This window comes from Lepus europaeus, chromosome 17, assembly GCF_033115175.1.
Source record: "Lepus europaeus isolate LE1 chromosome 17, mLepTim1.pri, whole genome shotgun sequence".
Classification (NCBI taxonomy): domain Eukaryota; kingdom Metazoa; phylum Chordata; class Mammalia; order Lagomorpha; family Leporidae; genus Lepus; species Lepus europaeus.
In genome coordinates, this window is record NC_084843.1 from 38,758,866 (window position 1) to 38,782,203 (window position 23,338).

Here is a 23,338-nt window from a genome sequence, read left to right on the forward strand (position 1 = left end):
AATTGCCTGGAGACAGTCAGAGCCTAGAATGAGGCAGAACTGCACTGAATTTATTTAACTACTTGCTGTAATTTTAAACTTATTTTAGTGTAAGCAACATAGTAAAAAATCTAAAGACAGAATGTTTGTGCCCCCTCCAAACTCATATGTTGAAACCTAATCTCTAAGGAGTTGGAGGTATGAACTTTGAGGGTTTCATGAGGGGGATTAGCGCCCTTATAGGAGATTACAGAGCACTCATTTCTTCCACAATGTGACAGTAAAAGATGGCTGCTCAAAACTGCATCAGATATCAAATCTGCCAGCACCTAGATTCTGGACTTCTGAGAATTATGAAAAATAAATTTCTGCTTTATATTTGCCACTTAGTTGATGGCATTTTTAAAATTTTTTTTAACTTCTATTTAATGAATATAAATTTCCAAAGTACAGCTTATGTATTACAATGGCTTTCCCCTCCATAACTTCCCTCCACCCGCAACCCTCCCATTTCCCACTCCCTCTCCCCTTCCAGTCACATCAAGATTCATTTTCAATTCTCTTTATATACAGAAGATCAGTTTAGTATATATTAAGTAAAGATTTAAACAGTTTGCACCCACATAGAAACACAAAGTGAAAAATACTGTTTCAGTACTAGTTATAGCACTAATTCACATTATACAACACATTAAGGACAGAGATCCTACATGAGGAGTAAGTGCACAGTGACTCTTGTTGTTGACTTAAATTGACACTCTTGTTTATGGTGTCAGTAATCACCCTAGGCTCTTGTCGTGAGTTGCCAAAGCTATGGAAGCCTTTTGAGTAAACCGACTCTGATCATATTTAGACAAGGTCATAGTCAAAGTGGAAGTTCTCTCCTCCCTTCAGAGAAAGGTACCTCCTTCTTTGATGACCTGTTCTTTCCACTGGGATCTCACTCGCAGAGATCTTTCATTTAGGTAATTTTTTTTTTGCCAGAATGTCTTGGCTTTCCATGCCAAGAAACTCTCATGGGCTTTTCAGCCGGATCCAAATGCCTTAAGGGCTGATTCTGAGGCCAGAGTGCTATTTAGGACATCCTCCATTCTATGAGGCTGCTGTGCATCCCGCTTCCCATGTTGGATTGTTCTCTCCCTTTTTTACTCTAACGGTTACTATTTTCAGACACTAGTCTTGTTTATGTGATCCCTTTAACTCTTAGTCCTATCATTATGATCAATTGTGAACAGAAATTGATCAAATGGACTAGTGAGATGGCATTGGTACATGCAACCTTGATGGGATTGAATTGGAATCCCCTGGTATGTTGCTAACTCTACCGTTTGGGGCAAGTCAGCTTGAGCATGTCCCAAATTGTACATCTCTTCCCTCTCTTATTCCCACTCTTATATTTAACAGCAATCACTTTTCAGTTAATTTTCAACACTTAAGAATAACTGTGTATTAATTACAGGATTCAACCAATAAATAGTATTAAGTAGAACCAACAGAAAAATACTAAGAGGGATAACGTATTAAGTTGTTCATCAATATCAGGGCAAGGGCTGATCAAGTCACCGTTTCTCATAGTGTCCATTTCACATTAACAGGTTTCCTTTTTGGTGCTCGGTTAGTTGTCACCGATCAGGGAGAACATATGATATTTGTCCCTTTGGGACTGGCTTATTTCACTCAGCATAATGTTTTCCAGATTCCTCCATCTTGTTGCAAATGACCGGATTTCATTGTTTTTGACTGCTGTCTAGTATTCTATAGAGTACATATCCTATAATTTCTTTGTCCAGTCTACTGTTGATGGGCATTTAGGTTGATTCCAGGTTTTAGCTATTGTGAATTGAGCTGCAATAAACATTAAGGTGCAGACAGCTTTTGTGTTTACCAATTTAATTTCCTTTGGGTAAATTCCAAGGAGTGGGATGGCTGGGTTATATGGTAGGGTTATATTCAGGTTTCTGAGAAATCTCCAAACTGAATTCCATAGTGGCTTTACCAGTTTGCATTCCCACCAACAGTGGGTTAGTGTCCCTTTTTCCCCACATCCTCGAGTCGATGGCATTTTGTTACAGCTGTCAAAACAGAGTAGGATCCAATATTAAAGGATAAATGGAAAATACTAGTTATACTCCCTGCTCTACCACAACTATTTTCAGTTTTTGACTTTTGAATTTTGAGTCCATGTGGCTCATGCATTCTTACTTTTCATAATTATAATTATACACACATAATTCACTTTCTCTTCTACTTAACACTAATGCAAGGAATCAAAATTTTTCCTGGGCAAAGTCTCAATAATTTTTACTTTAGTAATTTGTTCTTTGATAAATATTCACTAAATAATAGGTACAAATGTTAAGGCTTCAGATTGAGTAATAGTCGATCAGTAACTGTCAAGTTTACTTGACCATTACATAAAGAATGGACATTTCCAATTTTTCCTCTTATAGATAATGCTGTGGAGATAATTTTTAGTGATCATATTTCTTGTTTCTGATACTTATTTCTGACTTTGAGCTGTGAGATTCCTGGAGAAAAGGGCACAGATGCCTTGTGGCTCATAAGATATAGTACCATAAGTATCTTCTAGGGTGGCTCAGCCACCTTTGTCAAAAGTACACTGCACTTCCTTCTTCAGAACAATGGCTTCTGAGTCAAAATCTCACTGAGAGAGCTTTTGTTTGGTGGAGTCGGGCTACCTGTCTGTGCTGTAGCTGTAAGAAAAGTTGAGGAAGTAGTGTCTAATTTCTACCCTAGTACCCAAGATTGATGGAGGAAATTTCTCAAACTTGGAAATTTGTTTTAGGCAGCCAAATCTCCTGCATCTTCCTAAATGAGCCAATTGAGCCTAACTGGGCCTTTTTTCCCACTGTCCCCTTTAGTGTGGCTTCAGCTCACACCACTTTATTGAAAATGTTCTTTCTAAGGTCATGCCTGACTTTACAGCCCCCAACCATTCTGATCATTCTTTTTTTTTTTTTTTTTTTTTTTAATTTTTGACAGGCAGAGTGGACAGTGAGAGACAGACAGAGAGAAAGGTCTTCTTTTGCCATTGGTTCACCCTCCAATGGCCGCCACGGCCAGTGCGCTGCGGCCGGCGCACCGCGCTGATCCGATGGCAGGAGCCAGGTGCTTCTCCTGGTCTCCCATGGGGTGCAGGGCCCAAGCACTTGGGCCATCCTCCACTGCACTCCCAGGCCATAGCAGAGAGCTGGCCTGGAGGAGGGGCAACCAGGACAGAATCCGGCACCCCGACCGGGACTAGAACCCCGTGTGCCAGCGCCGCTAGGCATAGGATTAGCCTGTTGAGCCATGGCGCCGGCCCTGATCATTCTTTAGTCCTTATCTTGGCAGGATCTGTTCCTTTATTTAGTAACTCTTCCTCTCCTTGAGAGTTTTAGCATTTCCATAGTATTAGTCTTTACTGGTTCTCTTTTGTTTGGTCAGACAACTCTTTTTGGGTCTCCTTTCTGGTCTTCCTCCACTGATCCCCAAATATTGGTATTCCTCAAGGCTTCATGTGTAACTGAAATCTCTTCCTAACTTCAGAATATCTTCTCAAGCAGTAGTAATCCCCCCTGGGAGATATAACTACTACTTTATATTACTCGGGCTTTGATTAAGAAAAAAACAAACAGCTTTATGTTTGTGAAATAGGAAGGGTTTAAATACAGCAAACAACAAAACTTGGAAGGGCTAACTAAGGATAATGAAGGTCAGAGAAACCAGCACCAATGTTCTCCGAAGCTGTTTTCATATCATGACCTATACAGGTGGTTCTCAAGAGTTTACCTGGCCCTGGGAATCTCACATCTGCCCATTCATTTGCTTACAACTGGCTCTAGAAAATTATGACCTCTTCTGTTTTTGCCTTCCACATGTTCAGTGAATCTCCTATCTGTGCACCAGACTTTCCAGAACAAGAGAGAGTATGGGTTACTGAATCTCCAGAAAAGGTGACATTCAATGGGAATGGACTGCCTTAGGTAAACGTTCAATTCCTAAGCCAATTTTCTGCTCTCTTAGTAAAACATTTGACTTAGTCTATGCTCATCAGAACACTCCATCCTCCTACTACCAATGTAATTGGCTAAGCCTAACTCCTGCCTCTACCCCTGTGGAGTTACATGTGAATCAGCTTCCTCAAAACCACATAGATTCCTGATGAAAAAAGGTCTCTCAGGGGAAAAAAAAAAAACAGAATAGGAAGGGGGGAATTTTCAAGTGTCAGATCCCCATCCTTACTTCCATTGCCTTCATTTCTTCCTGCAGAACCACAGTAGTATCATCATAACCAGTAACCCTGCTTCTTGTCCATTTTTCCCATTGCAGCCAAAGTCAGTTGTATAACAAGTAAATCTGACTATGTCATTCTCAATTTAAAACGATTTATGGCTCCCTTCACTCTACTCTATATCAAATCTTTTGATCTGGCCCCATTTACCTCAAATTTATCTCTTTCTAACCTGTGCCTCTGGATTTATGCTCCAGACAAAACCAATCACCATAGGCTCAGCACAGGGCCCTGCACACGGTACATGCCCAACCAATGGTCAATGAGTAAGTTAATGAATGAAAAGATGCAGTGATTTATTTTCATTCTGGAGCAAAGCAAAGGTAGGCTTCTGGTTATTTTATACCCCACTTCCCTCTCATCCTGTGCAGTGTGGGGCTCACTGCTCAGTGGGTGTTCAAAGATGCCTGTTAACTAACGAAATTAGCACATTCATTTTACCACACAAGAAAGAGCTCCATTGAATTTTGATTCCTGGCAATTTAAAAAGATTTTCTGGGTATTATAATTATTGGCCTGTTGTCGGATAAGGAGTGGGTGAAAGAATTCATTAGCTCATTAAAATACAATGAAAGGAACATAATTAAAACATTTAGGCAATTTCTGGAGCAGAGAAAATGAATAATCAGAGGTGCAAAACAAATCTTCAGCCAGTTGGTTGGCTGCAGCAGGCCCACACTTCCTGCTTTCCCATAACACTGTCAATATGCTGGTTCAAAACACTGTCATCCATGCCCTCTCACAAAAGGATTTGCTTTAATGAGCTCTACTCGTAGTACAGAGACAGGAAGTAGAGGTAGCATAAATGATGCAAGAAGGTCCTCTGAAAACCTCAGGAGGGGCCATTTGGGTTCCTTTTCTCCTGTCTCTGCTTCTAAATGTTTGTTTTTGGCCCAACAACTGTATCAGCCACTTTGTTCAGTGCATTAAGTCTATAACCTCATTTAATTCTCACAAATGGAGTATAAATAATTATTTCCCTTGCACGAATGAAGCTGACACTTAGTGACATGTCCAAGATCACACCGAGTCAGAATGAGAATCACCTCTAATCAGACTTTCCTGAGCCTCTGCTTGGAATCACTATGTAAACCTGAACAGATAAAGAGTCCTTCCTCTGTGATTTTACTATTTTTTGGTGCCCCCATGGCTGGAGTGAGAGAATTCAGCCTGCTCGTCAGGTATGGCAGCCATTTCATGAGTGGCTGATGTCCATTTCTCTCTCCTATCCTCCCTACTACCTGCAGTTTTTATGGTTATACGCCTTGCTACACCCTTTTTCCTTTCCTTCCTCATATATTTCCTGCCCACCAGTCCTCAAGGCTGAGCAAATGACTCTAAGCTCATCCAAGGGACATGTAGAATATCCAGATAGCAACACCTGAAGATCCAATGGAACAGACAGAACAGCAACTTCTCTGCAGATGTTAAGAGGAAGAGCATAGAGATCGCAAACCCCTGTCAGCAATCCCCAAGGGATAAAGTACTGCTGCCAGTTCCGCTAGGACTGAGAAATAGGAACAAGTTCAATTTCTACTTCAAACAACATGTTTTAGGACATCTCCTACTAGATGTTATTCCAGATGCTTTCGTAGTCACTAAGTCATGTAATCCTACCAGAAGGCAAGATATCTCTTCTGACTCATGCCCCGTTATATCCTCTTTACAGCAATAAACTGGAATTTTGACTCCTCAGGGCACGTTCCACAAAATAGCCACTCAAATCAGTTCCAAAATCAAGACCTAGTTCGCAAAGGCGCGTTAATAAAATACTTTATTTTCCCACTTTAGCTAATTATTTTTGCTACATGAAAAGTAAATTCTTGTTTATGTGAATACGTTACAAATTTTGAAATGTAAAATCTCTTTTGTAAAGATTTATTTATTTATTTGTTTATTTGAAAGGTAGTTACAGAGAGACAGACAGAGACCTTCCATCTACTGATTCACTCCCCAAATGGTGGTAATGGCCAGATCTCCCACATGGTTGGCAGGACCCCAAGTACTTGGGTCATCTCCTGTGCCTGCCTTGGTACATTCCCAGGGAGCTGGATCAGAAGGAGGGCAGTCAGAGCTCAATCCAGTGCTCTAATATGGGATGCAGGCATCTCAAACAGCGGTTTAACCTACTGCACCACAATGCCAGTCCATAAATGTCATCTCTGTTTAAAGTATATAAAAATCATTGCCTTCCATGATTTGGTACCAAGACTTAGATCTGAAATGCAGGGCAGGGAACTGATGGATGACAAAGATAGTGTTAACATTCTACTCAACTACTAAAATCTTTGAAACCTAGAATTAAAAATTTTTAAATATAAACTATCTCCAGATCCACATTCTTATTAAAAATGTCATCAGTGTTCATAATCACGACTCATGCTGCTTCTCTTTTTAAGTGTCTTGATTTGAAGCTGAAGCGCCAATGATATGTTAACTCATTATCAATCTATGCAGTAAAAAAATCACTGACTAGGAGGAGTAGAGCCCACCCCTTTTTAAATGTTAGCTGTAGGTCCTCTCGGTCATCTCTAGATACCATATCAACACAGAATTGGTGAATTAAACAACAGAAACTTATTTTCTCTGAGTCCTGGAGGCTGAAAGTGTGTGATCAGAATGTCAACACAGCTTCTTGGCAAGAACCCTTTCGGGTCTGTAGTACCCACCTTCCCACAGTGTGCCCATTTGGCCTTTCCTCTGTGCATACATGTGGAGAGAGAGCTCTCTTGCTTTTTCTCTGTGAGGCTACCAATCCCATCTGATTAGAAACTTTTCCTCCTATTCACCTTATTTTATCTCAATCACTCTGAAAAGCTCCATCTCCAAAATACAGACCCGCTGGGGTTAGAAATTCAACATATAAATTTGGGAGGAGTGGGCACAATTCAGCTCATAGCATATGTGACCTCATCTTTGACACTGCTCTCCCTGACATGGTACAAAACCCTCAATTGGTACTAGGACGAATAGCTGAAACCCAAGGGTGGCATCTGAAGATAAACTCAATCAATCATCAAAAATACCAGAGACAGAATTACAGCTGCCTGAATTTCTGCCTGAAGCCTTAAGGGGAAAAAAAATATGCCTGTAGAGATAATATCATAGATGTTCAGTGAAGAGAGACGTACAGAGAAAACTCCATCAAGGTTGCAAAGCGAGCGGAACTATTCTGCCGCGGGCGCTGACTAAAAGCAGACTTGCAGAGAGAACGCCTGCCCACCCAGGGAGGAGTCCTCGGCTCCCTCAGCACACGAAGCCCTGTACCTCTCGCTGTTCCACGGTGTCCCTACCACGCTACGGAGTCCACCGTACTGCGCAGTAACTTCGTCATTACGAAAAGGGCAAGCCGAGGAAGGAAAGCGAGAGGAGGGAAGGAACTAAGCCCTTCACAGTAGTGCCTGGCATGTGCCTGAATGTGCATTTCTGTCCTTTCCGCAAAAGCTAGGAGGAATGGGGGCCCCCTGAGACCACTCAGATCTTCTGCTGGCTGGAGTCCAGAAACAGACTCACATCGCATGCTGCCTCTTGGCCTCACATGCCGCTGGCCCGACGAGCCTCTTGGGGCCCACAACAGCCAAAGGAGGGTGTATTAGTCTCCCAGTGCTTGGCATCCTAGCTTCTGGGCCCTCCCCAATTCCTTCTGAAGACTCAGTGTCACCCAAAGAGCCTTCTCTCTAATGCTTTTTTTTTTTTACAAAATTGTTTTATGGATATGATTTCTAGAAATCCAAACAGATCCCTCCAAATCCTCCTAGAGCCTCTCCCCATAAATAACCACAGCTACTTGTGCCTCTGTACAGAGAAACTTCATACTTTCAGGCACTCAATTAGAACAAATGACTGCATGATGTATTCGATGTTGCAACAACCTGTGCTCATGACCGTGGTACATATAACCATCTCTTTCAGGGTTGCTCTACTCTGTTTCCCTATGGTAAGCAGATATCACCCAGATGAATTACAGGAAGGCTACAGCTATGGATCAGCTTGTTATTTTCAAAGTACTAGTTAAATATAGATGCTCCTCAGCTTACAATGGGGTTGCATCCTGATAACCGCATGATAATTGGGAAATATCGTAAGTCAAAGTGCACTTAAACCATCTAACCTAGTTTAGCTGCAGCACACTGCGGAGTACCAGTCACGTCTCCTTAGGATCACAGGAGGTATGACTTACTGACTCAGCCCAGAATCACAAGAGAGTACTGTGCCAAATATTACTAGCTGGGAAAAGATCATAATCCCAAGATGATTTTACTGAATCATACATATCACATTCACCTTCTGAAAGTGGAAAATTGTAACTCGAATCATAGGTCAGGGCCCACTTGTGTGCCATCATTTATGGTTTGTTTTTATTAAGGACATTAAAGTTCTAGTTCAGCTTCTATCGTTTAACACAAACTTGACTGACGTGACACTGCCAGCTCTTGTGAAATCACACTTAAGTTAACTGGAACAATTACAGTGGCAGAAAACAGTTTATCGCAAGTCCTCTCATTTCAAGCCTCTTGGTTGAAACAAGCAACTCATAATTGACAAACACTCACACTTATTGTGTATGATAGACAAAGAATAAAGTGGCACCAAGTTCCCTTGCTCATTTCCAGAAAAGTGTGCCTGTATCGCTAGGATATTTGTCCACTTACAAGGTTAAAAGCATGTTTTATCATTTCCTATAAAATGTGACTCAGTTTCCTCCCAACACTTCTGCTTGGAAAGGACAGTCAGAGGAGTAGGATGAGACTTGGAGCACTAAAAGCTCAAACATGCCCGAGTTCAGCAGCATCTCCTATTTTGCCGAGGTTATCTCCAAACCCTGTGCACAGGGTGAAACCTGCATGTAAGCAAACTATCCTTGAAAATCCCTTAGAAAGGTACTCTCTTGTTGAGATACAGTTTCTTAATAAGGTCAAAAGAACAAAGTACTGATTCTTTGGTCGAGGTCCTATAGAAGGGCTTGGTTCTGTGTTTAGAGTCCATACTGCATAAAGAATGCAAATCTTTGAACACTGGAATCCCCTCCACACAATAGCATGCTCCTGTTTTAAGGGGGAATGAAAGAAAATTCTACTCCCATTTCCCATTCGGTCTTTCTGGGCATGCACTCACTGAGTAAAATGGGGAGTGAAATCATTAGCCCTGTAAAATTATGCTTCTCCTGTGTTCCACTTCAACCCCTTTCGTTTTGTCTGATTTTGCTTGAATATCTAAACGCTATAAGCTTAAAAGAAGCAACTGCACTCTGTAACATATAATAGCCTCAGACTTGCTAATATGACTCACATGTTCTTAAGATCTATTTATTTGAAAGGCAGAATGGCAGAAAGAAAGGGAGAAGCAGAGAGACAGATCTCAAGTCCACTGGTACGCTACCTAAAGGGCTCCAACAGCCAGGGTTGGATCAGGCTGGAGCCAGGAGCCAGGAACTCCATTCAGGCCTCTCAGGTGGGTGGCAAAGACTCAACAGCTTGAGCCAGCCACTGCTTCTTCCAAGACACGTTAACAAGGAGCTGCATGGGAAGCAGAGTAGCTGCTACTCAAACTGACACTCTAATAAGGGATGTGTGTCCCAAGGGATGGTTTAATCTACTGCACCATAAAACCCTGCCTTGCTCGGATACTTTACAACGTTCTCCATGTACTCCACATAAAAAATGTGTCCATCACAGCCTCCAAGATTCGGTCTCTCCTCAGATTTTACTATAAACAATAGTGCTCACTTCCCATTGACTTTTAATTTTTATTTTATTTTTCTGAAAGGAACAAAGAGAGCTCCCAGATGCTGATTCACTTCCCAGATGCTGAGTTGAACAGGGATGGAAGCTGGGAGCCAGGAACTCAACCCAGGTCTTCTGGTGGCAAGAAACCAATGACTTGAGCAATCACTGGTGCCACTTAGGGTCTGCAATCATTGGAAGCTAGAATCAGGAGCTGGAGCTGGGAACATAAGCCAAGTACTCTAATATGTGAGATGGGCATCTTAACTGCTATGCCCAGTCACCTCCTTGACTTTTGATAACCCACTGATAGAAGTGGAGGACTAATCATTGTGGGCTAAGCAGCTATATCTTCCTTCATGAGAAATTCACTAATTCCAAGAATCAGATTTTAATATCTAGGTCACGCTAACCAGTACAAACAGATTTCTACTTTATTGTATATTTCTAGTTAAAATATTTTCAATCATGTTTTACTTCTCCTTTTCCAATACAGAATCATATTTGAATAATACTGTAGAGGGAAAAACAACATACGTAAGTACCTGCCTTCATTTATTCTCCTTCCAATATGAGGTAGTCACAAATATAACCTTATAAAATGTCCTGTACAGGCCGGCACCGTGGCTCACTAGGCTAATCCTCCACCTTGCAGCGCCGGCACACCGGGTTCTAGTCCCGGTTGGGGCACCGATCCTGTCCCGGTTGCCCCTCTTCCAGGCCAGCTCTCTGCTGTGGCCAGGGAGTGCAGTAGAGGATGGCCCAAGTGCTTGGGCCCTGCACCCCATGGGAGACCAGGAGAAGCACCTGGCTCCTCCATCGGATCAGCGCGGTGCGCCGGCTGCAGCGCGCCTACTGCGGCTGCCATTGGAGGGTGAACCAACGGCAAAAGGAAGACCTTTCTCTCTGTCTCTCTCTCACTGTCCACTCTGCCTGTCAAAAAATAAATAAAAATAAAAAAATAAAATAAAATAAAAAATAAAATGTCCTGTACAGGTGCAAGAGAAATTTTCTGAGTCACAGGAGTGACATGTAAACAAAAAAATATTTACTTGCAAAGGAGATTTTATTTTCAGCTAGATCCAATTACTGTCTGTAAATTTCACTTAGTCTAACAACTTAAACAGAAAGCCTAACATAAGTTATGCTCAATGACAGCATTTTCCAGAATTTTTTTGGAGCCCTATTCCACAGAATTTTTGTAGGTATTAGGGCAAGTCACTTTGGGAAACATTTTTGTTTTTGAAGAGTTTTCATTGGCTGCCAGGCTTCTCAAGCACATAGTAGAACATTTAAGGCATGTCTCCAAGAGCAGGATAGAACATATGCTGCATTCCAAACATACATGACCACAGAATCCTTTTCTCAGAATATCTTATGGGAGGGCAGGCATTTGGCATAGCAGTTGAGACACAATTTGGGAAACCTGTAACCCATATCATAGTTCTTGGGGCTGCATCCCAGCTTCACTCTCAACTACAGCTTCCCACTCATGTACCTGCAGGGAGACAGCAGATGATGGCTCAAGTACATGGGTCCCTGACATCCGCATGGGAAACTCAGATTGAGTTCCAGACTGCTAAAGCTTGGGTTTAGCCCAGCCGTGGCTGTTACAGGCACTTGGGGAGCGAGCCAACAGAGCATCCATTCTCCCTCCCTCCCTCTCTCTCTCTCTCATTCTCCACCACCCCTTCCATTTCAAATTAATTAATTAAAATTTGCAGAAAAAGAACATCTCATGGGACTAGTGTTCCAAGAAGCATCCTCTAGACAAGGCTGCTCTGTCAAACACATTTAGGACAAGCCAAGATATTAATGGTCCTGAGACCCTGGAATTGTTCAGAGTTACCATTACCAATAAGTACAATTTTTCCTAAGAAACATCTGGTTATGTTTTTTGTGCCCGAATGAGAAAGCAGTGTTTTTAGGAAATTAGATTCACATTAAATAGAGTTCTCTGCTGAAAGATGACTTTCAGCAAAAAGAGAAGATATTGGAAGCCAAAGTGAAAACAACAAAAAGGGCCCTGAGAAAAGCAAAAGGCAGAAGTAAGATGAGAGATAGAATGAGACTGAAAATGGGAAAGTAAAAGATAGATAAGATACAATCAGAAAAAGTGGAGCAGCTCTGTGATAAATTCCATTCGTTTTATAAGTATTCTCAGGGGTAGACCAGCTATTTTGCTGTGCCAGGGAATCTCTATCTAGATCCCTGTTGCTCAGAACAGTATCCTGCAGATGTCTTACTGGTTCCCCAACACTGACTACAGCTTGGCTGAACATCAGCTATTCCTAAAATCCTACCATGTCCCATATTTAACCAATCCTTTCTCAAAGGTAAATAATACATGTGCAGCTAATATTTCCCTATATATAACTCAATCAATATGCCACTGACAAAAAAAATATATGATTACATGTTGTTCCCCAACTCCCACTTAGCCAGTCAGAATAGGAAGTAGAGGCCCAAGAACAACTATTTGGCCTCTGTGTCCCTCCCGTGCTAACACAACCCTAACCATCCTTAATCCTCAGTTCCTGCCATTGACCAAGTCTAAGATCCTATTTGACTTCTATCTCGAGTTCCAGCTCATTACCCCACCAAGTACTCCATCTCCTTTAGGACAGAGCCTTGACCTTGAATCCTCAAACCCCGGATAGAACAACTGAACAAATACCTTCTACCTGAAAAAAGTTCAGCAAATACCCATCTAAAATTAGTTATTGTTCTGGCACATGGTGGAATTCAAGTATTTTGCCTCTGACATGTTTTCCTCATGCCTCTTATGCCTGTGACTTATTTGAATCAGATCTGCCAAGGCCTTCAAGTTTTCTGTTGGCTTCCTGTCCAGTGTAGTTTTCCAAAAGGAGTTGTTAACCATCCTTTTGTAGTCTCTAAGTGACAGAATGTGTCATTAATCAAAGTTCATTGGTGTCACTTTGCAACTGGGACTCTGAATATTTCTTCCAGGGTATTGTGATATTCCTGTTCTCTATTTCATGTCCATATAGATGTTTCACAATTTCTCACTATGCTCTGAATGTTGGTATCCCCGAACATTCTTAGAATCTAAGGCCAATGCAAGGGTATTAAGAGGTAGGAAATAAGGTATGAGTGCTCCATTCTTATGAATAGGATTTGTGCCCTTATAATAAAAGACTCAAGCATGCTGCTTTGCACCCTTCTGCGTACAAGGACACAGGGTTTGCCTCTCCTACCATGTGAGGATGAACCAAGAAAGTGCCATCTTGGAAGCAATGAGGGAGCCCTCACTAGACACAGAATCTTCTGGCACCTTGGTCTTAGGTTTCACAGCCTCTAGAACAATGAGCAGTAAATTGTTACATTACCTAGTCTAAGATGTTTTTTATTAAGACAACACAGACTAAGATATTTCCTACCATGCTTGGTACCTCCATATTGGAGACCAAGGTCTTCAGATTCAGCATTGGCACTGCCCTACCAAGGCTTTCCTGAGAGAACATGTATCACTGTGCTACTGTTAGGTCATCACCACCTGATTTACACCAATGCAAATGAAATACCACAGCTTTTGATCTCTTCTAGCTTCTTAATTCTGTGGGATAACATTAAAAAAATAATATTTATAGCTCATTAAAATTCTTCCATGACAAGATACAAATCTGCTTTGTCATTATTTTAATAAGATATCTAACTTTTTGAAGCTGCTCCTCTCCCTATTAACTGGAAAAATAGCTATCTCAATAAGTTTTTGAAGAACCAAGTCAGATAAGGCGTATATTGCTTTGTTCATTAACATACTGACCTCTTTCCCTGGAGAACTATAACTTTCTGTTTGTGTGAGTTTCATAATTTGGAATTAAAATGTAAACTTCAAAGACAAACAAGAAAAATGTCACAAGAAAGGAAGGTCTACGTGTCTCTGTTCTACTGAGACATGTATAAAGAGGTTTTCTATGTCATTAGACTCCATTGTTGTCCTAAAGTCTTCCCCTCATAAAAGATTCCTTTCTTGGAAAAAAAATACCAAAAGCAGAAAGAAAAAAAAATTGAGCCAGAAAGTGAGATATGTTTTGCAATATACCATGAATTGAAAGGGAAGAAACAGAATTAAAGAGAAGCATTATGCAGAGGTTTGCTACAAAGCAGCAATTAAATTGGGTTGAAGTAGTCCCTAGCCAGATTAAAGGCAAATGCAGTGAAAAATTGGAAAATGTGAGTCACAAGTATAATAATGCTCCCTGAACATTTTGGTCATGATGGACCTAGAGATCTAATCCATTTAGGAGAAATTACATAACTACAATGCTGCCTCAGGATAAGACATTAATATCAATATATGCCTGCCATTGTTCAAGGATAGCTTGTTCCCACGGTCAGTTAAAGGATGGCTGTCATAGCATAGCAATAAGCACTTAGCATCCATCTTCTTTTTAGAAATCCTCTTTCCCATATGGTTTTCTCTACTCCTTCCACACCACACCTAAGAATAAACCACAGTGGCAAAGAGTTACCCAGGGACCCTGTGTCTCACAGGCGCTCAGCTCTCCACTGCCAGGATGGAGCCAGCTGCCACTGCAGAGAGAAAGACTAAAGGCTCTCAAGCTTCTGCACTATTTTCCCACACCTCTTACCCAGCAAGCTGGGCCCAAAGGCACACACAGACAGTATTCCCCACAGGGTATAAGAGGACCTTCTCCCTTCTCCTCCCACTGTTTCTATATCCCAATCGTGTTGGGCAAAGCCTGTTTTTAAGACTTATTTATTTGAAAGACAGATTAGAGAGATACAAAGAGAGGTCTTCCATCCACTGGTTCACCCCTCAAACTGCCACAATGGCTAGAGCTGGGCTGAACCAGATCCAGGAGCCAGGAGCCCCTTCTAAGTTTCCCACGTGGGTGCAGGGGTCCAAGCACTTGGGTCATTCTCTCCTGTTTTCTCAGGCCACCAGCAGGGAGCTGGATTGGAAGTGGAGTAGCTGGGACTTGAACCAGTGCCCACACAGGATGCCGGCACCACAGGCAAAGTCCTAACACACTACCCCAAGCCCCACAGTGCCAGCCCTTGAGCAGAGCTTTTAATGAGGAAAATATAGTCGTGGAGAGGAACAACAACCTAAGACCTTGCAACTGGGATCCAGATATGACCTTCACCACCACCACTGGAGAAGGAAAAGAAGTGTGCTTAAACATTTACACAATCTTTTAAACAATTAGTGCCAGTTCCTGCACACTTCACGTTTTGTTGTTCAAAGGCAAAGTCCCTATTCACTACAAGGTGGTGAAGTCTCTGTGTATGGCAACTTTGGCCTGTGTAACTCCCCAGAGCTGGACTTGAACACTTTTCAAAATGCAGTGAGAAAGAACTCAAAACTCCCCAGAGGTGTTGTTGCTGGTTTTCTGTTCTGATGGCTGTCACCTTAACACAAGTCCTAATGAGCCGGGTCCTGAAACTTGCCACCTGCCCCCTAATAAGCATGCCACCTTGGGGCTGCCTTGCATAACAACACATTAATCACCTTTGCAGACAATGCCCTTGGGATTCCTCTTCGTGCAAACTCCTGCAACTCTGGGCAAATCTCAGAACCCACCCTTCAACTCCCACACACTTCAGTTATGCAGATACCTTCCTGGACACACCTCCTTCCTCTTCCTACCTGGGCCATTGTGCCCAGGATCCTCCCGCCTGTGGCAAGCTCCTACCTCCCCAGTTCCACTTCTGCATCAAACCACAATTTTCTGCCTTCAAAATGTGGTGTGAGACTCATCAAGGGTTACAAGTAGATTTCCTCTTTTCCGTTAGTCTGAGTTCTGAAGAACCACAGAACACTAAGGGGACCCTGGGAGATGAGGTGTCACTCAATCATTCTCACAGTGTTCTTAGAAACACCTGCTTGAGAATGACCTGGGGAACTGGATAAAAACACAGATTCCTACCAGCTCCTTAGACTGCATCAAAAGCTTTGGAGTAATAAGCCCCCAAATCCAACTTTTTAACACTCTCTCCAGATCATTAGGCACATTCAGTTTGATATCCATAGACCACTCCAGCTTCCTCATGCAATAAATATGATGTCTGTTCACTAAACTTGGGCTGCTTGCCACACATGTCACATGCATAACTTAGTTCATCCTCCTAATGTCCTTATAAGATGGTGCTTAGTTAACCACTATTTTTTCCATTTTGCAGATAAAGAAACGGGGTTTCCTAGCACTTAAGTGATTCACCTAAGATCACATAGGAAGTGGCAGAGATCAAGCCCAAACCCAAATATGACTGAGATCCAAGGAAATGTACTCACAGACTTGGATGCTACAGAATGAAGGGTGTAACAGGCCAGGTGTGATCAACCCTGGTGGATAACATTCACAAGTTTCCATTTCATTTTCATCCTGTACTACAGGAAAAGTATCGACAGACTGGCATTGAACCAGGAAGTGAGAGGCTGAGAGCACTTGGTAGATTCATGTAAACACTGGCCCTGGAGCACTCAGAAAAAAAAAATCACCATGTTAGCATTCCTTCAACAACAGAACATTCTCATCTGTTCATGTTAGATTTTTTGCCTCTATACCCCACTTCCTGGGAAGGAGCTGCCTCAGGAGACTAAAAGCAAAATGCCACATGGAGGTCAGCCCACCAACCAGGCATATTCCATCCCCTTAAGCCCTTCTTAGACCATCTTTCTCCTCCATCCTGTCCCCTTAGCTTCATCTCAACTCAATAAGCAATCTACTCTAAGTAACTTCACTAAGCCTCTCCCTGAGCTCTCTCTGTATTCTTTCACCTTGCAGACTATCCTGGCCTCCCAAGAAAACTTATTTTTACAACAAATATCATTACATGAGCAATATATGTAAAGCATGGGAATAGAATGACTGAGTCTTCATAACTCAGCCCAGATTGAAATCTTGTCTACAGGCTGCCACTGTCTCCAAACTTGCCTCAAGTGATCTCTGGAAGTTTATCTTAAAAGGCCATTTGTTCTACAGTCTTTTTCTTTGCTTTGCTTGGCTTTTCTTTATTTAATAAATACATGTTTACATAGATACAACTTTAGGAATACTGTGGTTCTTTCCCCCATGCTCCCCACCCCTCTCAAGACTCTGTGGAAAAAACAATCCTACATGGAGGATCTCTGCGAGACCTCAGAGGAAAGGAAGGGTCATCAAAGAAGAAGACGCTCTTCTCTGAAGGGAGAGGAGAACATCCTCTTTGCTTATGGCTGTGTCTCCGTGGGGCCTCTGCACTGCAGAGTTTCCTAACATGGAAGACTAAACTCTGGTTCTTTCATCCTTTGACCAGGATCTTCCACTAACAGTCAGTGCCACAGCCTTTTGTTAGTAAGGTTTCTATACCCAGAGAGGATCCATCTTGAGTAAGGACAGGAAAATTTTCTCAAGCTATTCTTATAGGACTCTTGTGTTATAGGCACCCAATCCTTGGGAAATTCATATTCTTAGTCAAGTGCCAGCATCCAGTCTCTCCACAGTTACCCAATCTCTCCAAACCACTTTCTCTCTCTAATTATCTTTTGCTCTACTCAGATAAGTATAAAGGCATAAAAGTAAGCTGCTGGGATAGGAGAGGGTAAGAAATCCAGTCCTCCCTTCTTGAAAATACCTCCTGTCTTCACAGATGACGCTCCTGGTGCCCTATCTCTTTCCTTTATGAGAGGAGAAGGATAATTCCCAAGTCCCTGAAGTCTTTAATTAGTCTCCCCTTCTCGCCAGACTTCTTTTGTGGAACAGGAAGACCCATGAAAATAATCTAACGATCTCTTAAGATACAAATCCTATAAGGAACTTTCTAACTCCAACTCTGTACTGTTCATTTCTAGCTCTCTAGAATGGGGTTATTAAGTGACTTTGGGTTTCTGTATTGATCCAGAGCACAATTTAATGACTACAGGGGAAATGCCATATAAGTTAAGCCTAAATAATCTTCAATCACCCATGTAAAAGAATCACAACCTGGCCGGGGCCGTGGCTTAACAGGCTAATCCTCTGCCTTGCGGCGCTGGCACCCCGGGTTCTAGTCCCGGTCGGGGTGCCAGATTCTATCCCGGTTGCCCCTCTTCCAGGCCAGCTCTCTGCTATGGCCTGGGAAGGCAGTGGAGGATGGCCCAAGTACTTGGGCCCTGCACCCACATAGGAGACCAGGAGAAACACCTGGCTCCTGGCTTCGGATCAGCAAGATGCGCCGGCCGCGGCGGCCATTGGAGGGTGAACCAACGGCAAAAAGGAAGACCTTTCTCTCTGTCTCTCTCTCTCACTATCTACTCTGCCTGTCAAAAAAAGAATCACAACCTATTTAGAGTAAGATTGTTTTTGCACCTAATCTTCTCCTCCTATGACATTTTAGAATGCTTCTCTGATACTTGCATAAAGAAATGTTTCTTTGCCAAACAGGCTTTTCTGGCAACTTAAACTAAACCAAGAAAAGAAAATTAGTTGTATTCCAGGTATCAAATTTTATAATTAACATTACCCACTTGGAAAAGTATACTGATCTCAAGACTAACTGTGGGCCCAGTGAAAAGGTGAACTGTGATCACTTACTAACGTCTACCAAGGGTACCGATGGAAGGGAACAGGCAGCAGTGCTTCTGATATTTACTAGCCTTAATCTATTCTCTTCTGATACCCAATGGGGATTTCTGCATTTGATTTACCTTATTCTATAAGGAGAATTTTTCTAAAACCTAAGGGCCAGCATATATGTGGGTTATTTGTCCCTATGCCTATGCCCACTAACACATCCAATGACCACAGTATTTTGCTTTCAATTTCCTGTTCAAAAAATCACTTAGCTTTTACTTCAGAGAGCATTATGCATTCTGCATACCTTTAGCTTGAATGCTGGGACCCAACTTAAATTCAATCAAGTCACAAGTTTCTAAAATGATGTTCCAATTATCTTGCAAAGGATTGTCAATTATGAAGCCCATGAATAATTCTTCCTAACCCAAAGCTTTATTTCACCTTGACATCAGTCTGGAGTTTATTTCAACCTATCTCTGAGTTTCTCTTAAAGGGAAAGTTTCCATAAATTCAAACCTTGTGAAAAATTCTGAAGACTTCCCCCAAAAGTTATTAAAGAAGATAAAAAGTTCACTCTAACAAGGTTTGAGCAATCCAGGAAAGGAGCTGAGTGGCCAATAGAGTGAGACATCAATTTGTTAGATGCTCCAAATGCAGGTGAAATACTGTATTTTAACCTTTTATAGTCAAAATCAGAAAATTCTTCCTCTCTGAATAGTGAGTTTGTCGCCACATAAAGACACAGAAAAATGTTTTCCATTGCCCCCATTTCTTTCTGTTCCTGTAATTCCTAGTGGGGATGGATCTTTGATAAGAGAAGGTGAAGAGAGAGATAATGAGGTAATAGAATGGCTCATCAAAGCTAGCCAGTGAGAAACCATCACGAGTAATGCTCCTCCACAAGGAAGCACATCGCCACACATCCAGGGCGGAACCAATGATTATCATGACTCTGAACTAGGCGGCAGCCAGGATGGAGGCTGAACACCAGAGCTGGGAGAAGAGTGTGCAGAAGTTCAAAAGGAGGGTGGAAAATACAGAGAGGGACAAAGAAAAGATGGGAGCCAGCAAGAGAAGGCAGCAGAGACAGATTCTGTAAAAAATGTTTAGGTAGATATATAGGAAAGAAAAAACAAACACACACGCACACACACACACACTTTGCACCGTTTCTTAGACTCTCAGTATGACATCATCTAGTTAGAAATATGATTCTTTTGGGGCCGGCACTGTGGCGCAATGGGTTAATGCTCTGGCCTGAGTGCCAGCATCCCATATGGGTGCCAGTTCGAGACCCGGCTGCTCCACTTCCAATCCAGCTCTCGGCTATGGCCTGGGAGAGCAGTACAAGATGGCCCAAGTCCTTGGGCCCCTGCACCTATGTGGGAAACTGAGAAGAAGCTTCTGGCTCCTGGCTTCGGATAGGCACAGCTCTGGCCATTGCGGCCATTTGGGAAGTGAACCAACGGACGTAAGACCTCCTCCCTCCCTCCCTCCCTCCCTCCCTCCCTCCCTCTCTCTCTCTCTCTCTCTTTGCCTCTCTTCTCTCTGTGTAACTCTAAAAAAAAAAGTACAATTCTTTTAATCACCTGCATCTATTTGCCCTTGCAGATCTTACAGGCACATTTGGAGGGTTATACAAGGAACCAACGAGCTAGAACTCTTGAAGCCTAAAGCTGACTTTAGAAACACACTCTGAATGTGTTCCACTTGGCGGTAGACTCCACTTTTCTTAGTAACAGCCACCACCCTACACACATCCTCACCCATACATCCACAGGCAAAGACATAGCACAGCAAGCTCTTGAATTCTCATCCCCATAGCACCCCTTTGCTCTGCCATTTTGCTTCTGCCCCAACCTCTCAGGTCTCCTACTTCAATCTTACCTGACCCAAGTGTTAATTTTTTTTGCTCTGGGTCAGATAGAGCTTCACTGCTGAGACCTTCAGATATTATGTGTAGGCACATCCTGTGGTCCCTCAGTCACCTTGGTTTCTTGCCTCAGTTCCCCTTTCCTGTGCCTTTGATATATGCAGGCAGATAGGATCAAATTCATTCGATTTGTGAGCAGGAAGACCATGCTCCCTGTGTGATCTCACGCCCCTACCTGACCTCACCTGTACACCCACCTGCCAATCAGAGTACGTAACCACTTCCCTTTGGGGGTAAATAAAAGGCCTGGAACATGGTAGGCCCTTCCATGTTGCACCGTGCCTCCAGGCGCAGGGCCATATGGCCTCTGCCCTGCCTCTGCTTTCCTGCCTGCATGCTTGCTCCACGTGGCACCCAGCCTGCTCTCTGCCTGGCATGGGCCCAACTTAGATTCTAGACTTCTTTCTCCCCTAATGAAAGCCTTCACTTTCCCGTGCACTTCTCTCACTGAAGAAAATCCTTGAAAACTTACCCTGCTATCTAGTCTGTTTGAGCCAGTATTCAAAATTCTTCTCTGAATGGTAAGAACCCCCTAAGATTATTAATATTAAAAATTATTAATAAGCTGGACAATATCACCTTCAGCTGAGGGTCAGTCTCATACTCAGAAAACCCAGTCTGGAGAAAATTCAAAAACCCCTTTTGGACAAGAAAACAAGTGCAGACATACTCTTGAAATACTGTAAATTTCCTCATTCCTACATCTCCTGGCTTCGGATGAACCCAGCCTTGATCATTGCAACCATTTGGGGAGTGAATCAGCAGATGGACAACCTTTCTCTGTAAATCCCTCTCTCTGTAACTCTAACTCTCAAATAAATCTTTAAAAAAAAAGGAAACAAAGTCCTTTAAAAAATTAAATCTTCGGGCTCCTACCCCAGTAGTTTGTATGTATATGTATGTATGTATGTGTATATGTGTATATATATATATACACATACACACACATATATATTCAGTCTTTGGTAAAAACTAGTTTGTCCAAAAACATGCAATGCTTACTTAGCCTGACAGACCAACAATCAAATCTACATCCAAACCCACTTAGACCATTCTATATACCAATAGTCATTGTTTAATAAAGTGCTTCTAGCTTTGTTTTATACCCATTTTATACCCCATAGTGAAGGTAAAGAAGGTATGCTTTGGTTGGATTGCTCTGTAAGGGTTTGCAACTCTGGGTATGTGAGTGTGTCACACCCAGAACAAGATGGTAAAAGCCAAGGTTTGCAAGGGCCTGAACAGAAGAAGCCTTGCATCAATTTGTCCATGTTTTATTTAAAAGAAATGAGGGCAAAAGAATTTTATAAGCTTTCAATGAAGAGCTTTTTAAAAGTCTTTGGGAAACAAGCTTACTGATGAACCAGAATTTTACTTTGTTTGCTCACTCCTTGTCTATACCATCAGATTAGCTTGAAGAAACAAGTGGGCTTGGAGATGACTGTGCCAATCAGTGCCACCATTTATCTTCATGCCCTAGAATGTAGAAAAATATGAGAGAAATTTCACCCACAACCTCAAACATTATAACCTGTTCCTGGTTGTCCACTCAGAAGAGAAAGCTTTTTCTAATTAGCATTGATACAATCTAAGATACTGCCATAATTCCAATCATGAATTATCTAGAGATCTTGTTAGGTACTGATTCTGATTTAGTAGAGCTGGGACCCTGAGAGTCTCTACTTCTGAGATGTTCCCAAGTGACACTGATGCTGCCTGCTGCTGAACTAAACAACAATAATGCTGAAGATGAGAAATGGCCTCTCATACATAATTAACTAAGGTAACACATTGACAAGCATCAGAAGCTACCAATCAGGGAGAAAAAATTAGAACAGTTCTTGCAGGGAAAAAACAAGATCCTTTACAGGTTGGTTTGTTAAAGACTCTGCTCCAGGCTAACAAGGAAGAGTTAAAATGTAAAGTGGCTTTCCTGGAACTACATTGCTGGAAGAAATAAGCATCTCACACAAATCTGATAGCCAACTTCAACACTCTTTTGCTAGATCCATACCATGAGTTTATAGCATGATCAATGTGGGGCAATTATAAAAAAGTTATGTAGAACTGGGAAATAAGAGGGATCAGGGACCAAGATGGATGTGGGAAGTGTGATGTTCTGGGAGAGTTCAAGTGAACTGAAACACAGATGTGCAAATTCACTTCAAGAACAAAGAAGGTCCCCTAAGTCAGCTACACTTGACCCTAACCTAATCGGAGAAATGAGCACATCCAAAGAAAGAAAAGGTTAAGTATAAGGAGGTTGACCATTAGCCTACAAAAAGGCTAATCACAGAGAATAATTTTGACTCTGCTTAATGAAAGTAGCAAAAGCCCTGATTCAAGGTGAGGAAGTTCCTACAGGCAAACAGCCTCTAATATAATCAAGCTGGAAATGTTAATCAGGATCTGTTGCTGTTGTTAAACTACAGCCCACAGGACAAATCTGGCCAACTCCTGCTTTTGTAAAGGAAGTTTCACTGGAGCTCAAACACATCTACTTATATTTCCTCTGTGGATGCTTTTGTTGTGGAGTGGCCCCTGGCTGGGCTTAGTTTAGGTTCTTGTCTCTACCCCAGAAGGAATTCAAGTAAGAGACAGATAAAGGTGAGCAGGAGAGCAAGATTTATTTAAAGCTAAAGTACTCACTCTCCGAAAGAGTAAGTCCAGGCAAAGGCAGCCAAAGAATGAGCTGCCCTGAACAAGCTTGGAGGTGTCCTTTCATACTATCAGAAACATGGGGTGGTGCCTAGAGCAGGCTTTAACTGGATATTGGAAAGCAGTGGAGCTTGGGGTGGGAATTCAGTGCCACCTGTTTCCATGCTTTTTTATTTAACTTGATAATGTTAATGTGATATTTATACAGAGAACAGATTCAATGTAG